The sequence below is a fragment of the Rhinopithecus bieti genome, unplaced genomic scaffold (genome assembly GCF_001698545.2).
Source record: "Rhinopithecus bieti isolate Rb0 unplaced genomic scaffold, ASM169854v2 scaffold_22452, whole genome shotgun sequence".
In the NCBI taxonomy this organism is placed as follows: Eukaryota; Metazoa; Chordata; class Mammalia; order Primates; family Cercopithecidae; genus Rhinopithecus; species Rhinopithecus bieti.
The window spans coordinates 1-10,959 of record NW_016810444.1 but is presented as its reverse complement, the minus strand read 5'-3'; positions in this window follow the sequence as shown (position 1 = coordinate 10,959).

The window sequence follows — 10,959 nt, the reverse complement described above, 5'->3', positions numbered from 1 at the left end:
CCTCAGCCTCCCAAGTAGCTGGGATTACAGGTGCCCGCCACCATGCCTGGCTAATTTTTTTGTATTTTTAGTAGAGATGGGGTTTCACCATGTTGGCCAGGCTGGTTTTGAACTCCTGACCTCAAGAGTGATTTGCCCGTCTTGGCCTCCCAAAGTGCTAGGATTACAGGCATGAGCCACTGCCCAACCTGTCTTTTCATTCTTTGAATGATATACTCATAAAACGGAAGTTTTTTTTTATTTTAATGAAGTCCATTTTTATATTTCTGCTGCCATTTGTAAGAACTCATTCCCCAACTCAAGGTCACAAACATTTTCTCCTTTTTTTTTTTTCCTAGACATTTTATAGTTTCAGGTTTTACATTGAGGTCTATGATTTCTTTGGGGTTAACTGTGAGTTACGTTTGTTGAAAAGACTTTTTCTTTACTGAATTGCTTTTGCACTTTCTCACCAATCGCTTGTCTGTATATGCGTGGGATTATTTCTAAACTCTCTATTTTAGTTCATTGTTGTATTTTATATTTGTGTATTTTACACCACCACCACATTATTTTGAACACTATAGTTTTATAATAGATCTTTTTTTTTTTTTTTTTTTTTCCCCCCCCCCCCATTTTTTTTAAAAATTTATTTTTTTAAAAAATTTTTTTTTTTTTTTTTTTTTTTTTTTTTTTGAGACGGAGACGGAATCTCGCTCTGTCGCCCAGGCTAGAGTGCAGTGGAGCGATCTCGGCTCACTGCAAGCTCTGCCTTCCGGGTTCATGCCATTCTCTTGCCTCAGCCTCCCGAGTAGCTGGGACTACAGGCGCCCGCCACCACGCCCGGCTAAGTTTTCGTATTTTTTAATAGAGACGGGGTTTCACCGTGTTAGCCAGGATGGTCTTGATATCCTGATCTCGTGATCCGCCCGTCTTGTTCTCCCAAAGCGCTGGGATTACAGGCTTGAGCCACCACGCCTGGCCTATAATAAATCTTAAAATCATGCAGTGACAGTCCTTCAAATTTAATTTTGTTTTTCAAAGTTACTTTGGCTGAGCTATGTCACTATCTTTTCCGTATTGATTTTTGAATTGGCTTATTCATTTCTACAAAACTCTTTTGGAATTCTGATTGTGATTACATTGAAGCTACAAGTCAATTTGGGCTGAATTGAAACCTTAAAAATATTGATTTTTCTGACTCTTGAATAGAGTATGTCTCTCCATTTATTTAGGTATTTTAAAATTTCCCTGAGCAATGTTTTGCAGTTTTCTCTTACAGATTATACATATTTTGTTAGCTTACCATATATATTTCATAGTTTTGATGCTACTGTACATGGAAATTATCATTGGTAATTTTAATTTCCAAATGTTTGTTGCTAGTATGGAGAAATATAATAGACTTTTAAATATTAACCTTATATTCCGAAACCTTGATAAACTTATTTCTTTCTTCTAGTAACTTTTTTTGTAGACTTCATCAGATTTTCTATGTAAATAATCATGCTGTGTGCCAGCAGAAGCACTTTTATTTTTCCTTTCCAATGCTTTTATTTCTTTTCCTTGCCTGAACCTCCCGTTCAATGCGAAATAAAAGTAGTCAGAACAATATCCTTATTTTGAACTTGATCCTGAGAAGAGATCATTCAGTATTGCACCACTAAGTACGGTGTAAACTGTATATGTTTCATAGACGTCCTTAATCAGTTTTAGGAAGTTCCCTTTTATTCCTTGCATTCTTAGAGGATTGATCAGGAATAGGTGTTAATTTTGTCTAATATTTTTCTACATCTATTGAGAGGATTATATATACATTTTTATTTAAAAAAATTCTAGTCTTTTTTTGTTAAAATTTCTAGTCTTTTAATGTGAATTACACTCATTAATTATATAAGGTTAAAACAATTTAGGATTGCATTATATTAATGGATTATATCTGTTATGTGCATTATATTATCGGTTATTTCTGTTAAAATTTGGCTTAGAATGTTTGCAACTATATTTATGGGTTTTTTGTTTTGGTTCATTTTGTTTTGGTCTTTTAGAGGTAGAGTCTTACTCTGTTGCCCAGGCTGGACTGCAGTGGCATGACCATAGGTCACTGAAGCTTTGACCTCCCAGGCTGAAGTGATCCTCCTGCCTCAGCCTCCAAAGTAGCTGGGACAACAGTGACCACAGGCATGCACCATCATCCCCAGTTAATTATTTTAATTAGAGAGAGAGAGACAGGCTCTTCCTATGTTGCCCTGGCTGGCCTTGAAATCCTGGGTTCAAGTGATCCTCCTCAGCCTCTCAAAGTGCTGGGATTACAAGTGTGACCCACTTTGCCTGGCCAGTTATTTATTTATTTTTTTTTTGGGGGGTGGAGTCTTGCTCTGTCACCCAGGCTGGAGTGCAATGGCACAATCTTGGCTCATTGCAACCTCTGCCTCCCAGGTTCAAACGATTCTCCTACCTCAGCCTCCTGAGTAGCTGGGATTACAGGTGCCTGCCACTACACCCAGCAAATTTTTGCATTTTTAGTAGAGATGGGGTTTCACCATGTTGGCCAGGCTGGTCTCGAACTCCTGACCTCAGGTGATCTGCCCGCCTAGGCCCCCAAAGTGCTGGTATTACAGGTGTGAGCCACCGTGCCCAGCTGTGGCTAGTATTTTTAAACGTAGTTTTCTTTTCTTTTTATGGCTTTGCCTTGTTTGAATATCAGATAGATATTTCTCAATGTCAATTTTTCTGGAAGATTTGGTTTAGAGTTAGTACTATTTCTTCATTAAATGTTTGATACAATTTACCCCTGAAGTCATCTGGGCATACGGTTTTCTTTGTTGTAAGGTTTTTAACTACAGATTCAGTTTCTTTTTTTCTTTTTTTTTTTCGAGACCAAGATTTGCTTTGTTGCCCAGGCTGCAGTGCAGTGGCACCATCTCAGCTCACTGCAACCTCCGCCTCCTGAGTTCAAGCGATTTTCCTGCCTCAGCCCCCCGACTAGCTGGGATTACAGGCGTGAGCCACCATGTCCGTCTAATTTTTGTATTTTAGTAAAGATGGGGTTTCACCATGCTGGCCAGGCTGGTCTCGAACTCCTGACCTTGTGATCCGCCCGCCTCAGCCTCCCAAAGTGCTGGGATTACAGGCGTGAACCACCGCACCTGGCCAGATTCAGTCTCTTTAGACGTTGAGCTGTTCAAAGGATTCCTTCCTCGATGAGCTTTAGTGATTACTTTCTTTCAAGGAATTTATGATCTTCATCTAAGTTGTTTAATTTATTGGCCTACTATTTTAAAAAATTATTTTAATATCTGTATAATCTTTAGTATTGCCACTTCCTTCCTGACAGTGTTAATTGTATGTTTTCTGTTTTCAACTAATGGGCTTAGCTAGAGATTTATCAATTTCATTTTTCTTCTCAAAAAAGCTATTTGGTCAACAGAGACAAGATGGCCAAATAGACGCAGCCAGGAAGCACCACTCCCGGTGACAGAAAGGGAGACTGGGAACCCTGTTCAGGTTCTGGAACACCAGGACCAGTTCCTGGCCCTGAACAACCCTTGGCAAGGCAGCCCACTCTTGCTGTGGACCTCTAGGATCCCAGCCACAAGAGATCCTACACTCCCCATAAACATTTGAACTGGCATAGAGATACGCCCTACAAGCAGGCAGAGGCAGAACTCCAGCCTGCATAGAGCCCGGTGTTTTGTTGTTTGTTTGTTTTGCGGTGGGGACAGTTCCAGTGGAACGTGGCCATACACACCCATCCCCCAAGGCTCCCCGTCTTCTTCCGAATAACTCTAACCCCACTGACTGCTGTGCAAAGAGAAAATCAGGGTCAACTTTCCCTTGGGACTGGGGCACTTCTGTTCCCCAGGACCTCCTGCCCTCCAGCCCCTCTCAAGTCCTCTGCCTGGCCGCTCTAGGAGCGTGTGAACGGTGCAGCCTCCACTGCCCATCCTGGGTGCTTTGCAGGCCGACATGCTTGAGGAATTCTTTCCCAGCGGCTTGGGAGCACTTCTAATCCCCCGTCGCAGCCCGTGCTCGAACCTGGGGTGGCAGGATGGCCGATGTGCTGGCAGGGGCCAAAGCCCTGGGCTGCGGCCTGCAGCTCCGCAGTGCAGAACCCAGATTCATGGCCTGCACTCCAGCGGGCGCGAGTCTCAGAAAACCGAGGAAGTGATACGCCCAGGTTAGGGACAGGCGCGGAAGAAAGGTCTGCCAGCCATAGGTCTCCGCCTGAGGGAGCTGCCCAGCCCAGACAACCTAACAAAGGAAATGCAGGCACGACGATAGTGACTGGAAGGGACTCTCCCAAGGCTTAAGAGCTGACCTGGTGGGGTCAGCTCCCCTTGCTGGGCCACACCACGGGACATTGCTGCGAACTCGCTGAAACGTAAAAAAGACCCGCAACGCTGGCCGTGACTTTATGCTCCATCTGCTGGATGATAGCCCAAATTACACCAAAAATATTCTGGCAATATATTAAATATTGGCCTGGGAAACCAAGGGCAAGAATCCAGCCCAAAGATTTTGTACAGAGCCTTGGCCCTCTGACAGCACTCATAAATGAAGTAAATGACTAGATTCAACTTGCACCACAGTTAAAGGAATACCAGCCCTCTCAGATGAGAAAGAATTTTACCAATTAAAAAGTAAGAGTGTCCCCTTACCTCCAAATGAGCACATTAGCTCCCCAGCAATGGCTCTTAACCCCAGTGAAATGACAGACACAGAAATTAGAATCGGGTTGGTAAGGAAGCTCACTGAGACTCAGGAGGCTGTTGAAACCCAATCCAAGGAATCCAGTAAAATGATCCAAGAGCTGAAAGATAAAAAAAACTTTTTTTTTTTTTTTTTTTTTGTTTTTTTTTTGTTTTTGAGCTGGAGTCTCACTCTGTCACTCAGGCTGGAGTACAGTGGCATGATCTCAGCTCACTACGACCTACACCTTCCAGGTTAAAGAGATTCTCCTGCCTCAGCCTCCCAAGTAGCTAGGATTACAGGCGAACGTCACCATGCCTGGTTAATTGCTTGTATTTTTTGGTAGAGACAGAGTTTCGCCATGTTGGCCAGGCTGGTCTTGAACTCCTGACCTCAAGCAATCCACCTGCCTTGACCTTCCAAAGTGCTGGAATTACAGGCGTGAACCACTACACCCAGCCTGAAAAAAAAAAAAAAAAAACTTTTTAAGAAAGAACCATACTGAACTTCTGGAATTAACAAATTTACTACAAGAATTTCATAATACATTTGGAAGCATTAATAGCAGAATAGACCAAGCTGTGAAGAAATTTGAAGACTGGTTCTTTGAATTACCTCAGTCAGACAAAAATAAAGAATTTTTACAAATGGACAATAGAAATATGGAATTATATAAAGAGACCAAATCTATAACTCATTGGTATTCTTAAGAGAGGAGAGAGAGTAAGCTATTTGGAAAATGAATTTGAGGATATGATCCATGACAATCTCTCCACTCTCACTAGAGATGTTAACACAAACATTTAAGAAACACAGGGCCTGGCATGGTGGCTCATGCCTGAATCCCAGCACCTTGGAAGTCAAGGCGGGAGGATCACTTGAGGTTAGGAGCTCAAGACCAGCCTGGCCAACATGGCAAACCCCATCTCTACTAAAAATATAAAAATTAGCTGGGCGTGGTGGTGCATGCCTGTAATCCCAGCTACTTGGGAGGCTGAGGTAGGAGAACTGCTTGAACCTAGGAAGCAGAGGTTGCAGTGAGCCAAGATCCTGCCATTGCACTCCAGCCCAGGCAACAAGAGCGAAACTCCATCTCAAAAAAAAAAAAGTGCAGATATCCCCCATGAGATACTAGATGCAACAGGCATTCCCAAGGCACATAGTTATCAGATTCATCAAGGTCAATGCAAAAGAAAAAATGTAAAGGCATCTAGAGAGAAGGGTCAGGTCACTTACGAAAGGAGAACCATCAGGCTAGGAGCAGACCTCTAAGCAAAAACTTTACAAGCCAGGAGAGATTGGGGCCTATTTTCAGTGCTCTTAAAGAAAAGCAATTCCAACCAAAAAATTTATGTCCTGATAAACTAAGCTTGACAGGTGAAGGGGAAATAAAAATCTCAGACAAGCAAATGCTGAGGGAATTTGTTACCACTAGACTAGCTTTACAAGACGTCTTTATAGGAGTGCTAAAGATGGAAATGAAAGAATGATACCTGCTATCACAAAAATACATTTAACCACATAGCCCACCAATAACATAAAGCAACTATGCAATAGAAACTACAAAGTCATCAGCTGAGAACATGATGACAGGATCAATGTCACATATCAACACTAACTCTAGGCCAGGCGCACTGGCTCATGCCTACAATCACAGCACTTTGGGAGGTCAAGGTGGGTGGATCACTTCAGGTCAGGAGTTTACAACCAGCCTAGCCAATATGGTGAAACCCTGTCTCTACTAAAAAATACAAAAATTAGCTGAGTGTGGTGCTGTGTGCCTGTGGTCCCAGCTAGTCAGGAGGCTGAGGCAGGAGAATCACTTGAACCCAGGAGGTAGAGGTTGCAGTGAGCCGAGATCGTTGCCACTGCACTCCAGCCTGGGCAACAGAACGAGATTCTGTCTCAAAAAAAAAAAAAAAAAAAAAAAAAATCATTCTGGTTTGGTGATGCGTGCCTGTAATCCCAGCTACTTGGGAGGCTGAAGCATTAGAATCTCTTGAACCCAGGAGGTGGAGGTTGCAGTGAGCTGAGATCGTGCCACTGCACTCCAGCCTGGGTGACACAGTGGGACTCTGTCTCAAAAAATGAAATAAAATAAAAATACAGGCCGGGCGCGGTGGCTCAAGCCTGTAATCCCAGCACTTTGGGAGGCCGAGACGGGCGGATCACGAGGTCAGGAGATCGAGACCATCCTGGCTAACACGGTGAAACCCCGTCTCTACTAAAAAATACAAAAGCTAGCCGGGCGAGGTGGCAGGCGCCTGTAGTCCCAGCTACTCGGGAGGCTGAGGCAGGAGAATGGCGTGAACCTGGGAGGCAGAGTTTGCAGTGAGCGGAGATCCGGCCACTGCACTCCAGCCCGGGCGACAGAGCGAGACTCCGTCTCAAAAAAATAAAAAATAAAAAAAATAAAAATAAAAATACAATAAAAGAGGAACTGAATGAAATTGAGTTGCAAAACACCATATGAAAGACCAATGAAACCAGGAGCTGGTTCTTTGAACGAATAATAATGATTGATAGGCCATAAGGTAGGTTGATAAAAAAAAGAAAAGAGAAGATCTGAATAAGCACAATCAGAAATTGCAAAGATGACATTACAACCAATTCCTCAGAAATACAAAGGATCCTAAGAGACCATTATGAAAACCTCTAAGCCAATTAAAAATCTAGAGGAAATGGATAAATTCCTGGAAACATGTACCTTCCCAAGATTGAACCAGGAAGAAAGCAAAAACCTGAACAGACCAGTAACAAATTCCAAAATTGAAACAATAATAAAAAATCCACCAACCAATAACACTCCTCAACCAGATGGCTTCACAGCTGAGTTATAGCAGATGGACAAAGAAGAAGTAGTATCAATTCTACTGAAATTATTACAAAAAAATTGAGGAAGGGGCTCCTCCCTAATTCATTCTATGAAGATTCGGACACAACAGAAAAAGAAAACTTGAGGCCAACATCCTCAATAAACGTAGATGCAAAAATCCTCAGCAAAACACCAGCAAACCAAATCCAGTAGCACATCAAAAAGTTAATTCACCACAATCAGTTGGGTGCAGTGGCTCATGCCTGTAATTCCAGCACTCTCGGAGTCTGAAGCAGGAGTGTTGCTTGAGCTCAGGAGCTCGAGACCAGCCTGGGCAACATAGCCAGACAGGTCTCTAAAAAGAATAAAAATTAATAATACAAAAAAAAGTTAATTAACCACAATGAAGTAGGCTATATCTAGGATTCAAGGTTGGTTTGACATATGCAAATCAATATATGGGACTCACCACATAAACAGAATTTAAAATAAAAATCATATGATCATCTCAATAGACATGGAAAAACCTTTCAATAAAATCCAACCTCTTCTTATGGTTAAAGAAGAAAAACCTCAAAAAACTAGGCATTGAAGAAAGATAACCTCAAAATAATAAGCATCGTCTATGACAATCCCACAGACAACATTATATTGAATGGGCGAAAGCTGGAAAAATTTCCCTTGAAAACTGAAACAAGATAAGGATGTCCACTTTCACCACTCCTATTCAACGTAGTACCAAAAATCCTAGCCAGAGCAATCAGGCAAGAGAAAGACATAAAAGGTACCCAAATAGGAAAAGAAGTCAGACTATCTCCCTTCACTAACAACATGATTCTATACCTAGAAAACTCTAAAGACTTCACCAACATGCTCCTAAAACTGATAAATGATGTTAGCAAAGTTTTAGGATACAAAATCAGTGTACACAAATTAGTAGCATTTCTAAACACCAGTAACATTCTAGCTGATGGCCAAATTAAGAACATAATCGCAGTTACAATAACCACAAATAAAATGATTATTGGGAGTACAACTTGGGAGTACAACTAAAGAAGGAGGTGAAAGATCTCTGCAAGGAGAACCATAAAACACTGCTGGAAGAAATCAGAGACAGCACAAATAAATGGGAAAACATGCTATGCCCATGGATTGGAAGAATCAACATTATTAAAATGGCACACTGCCCAAAGCAATGTACAGATTCAACGCTATTACCATCAAATTACAACCATCATTTTTCACAGAATTAGAAAAAACAATCCTAAGATTCATATAGAACCAAAAAAGAGCCTGAATAGTCAAAACAATCCAAAGCAAAAAGAACAAAACTGGAGGCATCATGTTACCCAACTTCAGACTATATTATAAGGCTACAATAACCCAAAGAGCATGATAGTAGTACAAAAACAGACACATAGACTGAGGGAACAGAATAGAGAACCCAGAAATAAAGTTGCACACCTACAGTTATCTGATCTTTGACAAAATTGACAAAAACAACCAATAGGAAAGGACTCTCTGTTCAATAAAAGGTGCTGGAATATACTGGCTAGCCATATGCAGAAGATTGAAACTGGTGAAACCCTACCTTTCATCATACATAAAAATTGATTCAAGATGGATTAAAGATTTAAGATCTCAAACTATAAAATTCTAGAAATAAATCGAGGAAATACCCTACTCAACATCAGCTATGGCAAATAATTTATGGCTAAATCCTTAAAACCAACTGCAACAAAAACAAAAATCAACAATAGGACCTAATTAAAAAAAAAGTGTCTTTTGCATAGCAAAAGAAACTATCAACAGAGAAATTAGTCTACAGAATAGGAGAAAATGTTAGTAAAGTATGCATCTGACAAAGGTGTAATAATCCAGAATCTATAAGAAATTTAGTCTGGGCTTGGTGGCTTACACCTATAATCCCGTCACTTTGGGAGGCCAAGGTGGATGGATCACCTGAGGTCAGGAGTTCGAGACCAACCTGGCTAACATGATGAAACCCCATCTCTACTAAAAATACAAAAATTAGCCAGGTGTGACGGCACGTGCCTGTAGTCCCAAGTACTCGGGAGACTGAGGCAGGAGAATCACTTAAACCTGGGAGGTAGAGACTGCAGTGAGCCGCGATTATACACCATTGCACTCCAGCCTGGGCAACAAGAGCGAAACTCCATCTCAAAAAAAAAAAAAAAAAAAAAGAAGAAGTTTAAAAAAATCAGCAAGCAAGAAACCAATAATCCCATTAAAAAGAAGCAAAGGACATGAACAGACACTTCATGAAAGAGGACAAACAAAGCGGCCTTTAAACGTACGAAGAAATGATCATCATCACTAATCATTAGAGAAGTGCAAATTAAAACCACAATGAGACACCATCTCTACCAGTCAGAATGGCTATTATTAAATAGTCATAAAACAGCAGATGGTGGCAAGGCTGCTGAGAAAAGAGAATGTTTATACCCTGTTGGTGGGGATGTAAATTAGTTCAGCCACTATAAAGAGCAGTTTGGAGATTTCTGAAAGAACTTAGAACTATGATTCAATCCAGCAATCTCATTACTGGGTGTATATCCAAAGGAAAATAAATCATTCTACCAAAAAGCACATGCACTCATATACTCATCACACCACTATTCACAATAGCAAAGACATGGAATCAACCTAGGTGTCCATTGACAGTGGATTGTGTAAGGAAAATGTGGTACATATACACAATGGAATACTACACAGCCATAAAAAAGAATGAAATCATGTCTTTTGTAACAACATGGAGGCAGCTGGTGGCCATTATCCTAAGTGAATTACCATAGGAACAGTGAACCAAATACTGCATGTACTCACTTATAAGTGGGAGCTAAGCATTGAGTATGCATGGACATAATAATGAGAACAATAGATACTGGGGACTCTTAGAAGGGGGAGGGAGGGAGGAAGGGAAACGTCAGCTGAAAAACTACCTATTGGGTACTATGCTCACTTCCTAGGTGACAGGATCCTCTGAACTCCAAACCTCAGCATCATGAAATTTACCCATGTAACAAACCTGCACATGTACCCACTGAATCTAGAATAAAAGTTGAAATTGCTTTTTAAAAAAGTTCTGTTTCATTGACTTTATCTATACATTTTTGTTTCCTATTTCATTAATTTCTACTTTGATTGCTATTGTTTCTTTTTTCTACTTAGTTGGGTTTTAATTTCCTCTTCTTTTTCTTGTTTCTTAATATGGAAGCTGAGTTCATTGATTTGAGGCATTTCTTCTTTTTTATATAGTCATGCAGTGCTTGAAACTTTCCTTTAAATATTGCTTTGGTGTTATACAACAAATTCTGATATGGTGATTTTTCATATTTATCTATTTCAAAACACTTTCTAATTTCCCTTCAAATTTCCTCTTTGATTCATTGATTATTTAGAATGTGTTGATTTCCAAATACTTGGCATTTTTCCAGAAATCATTATACTAT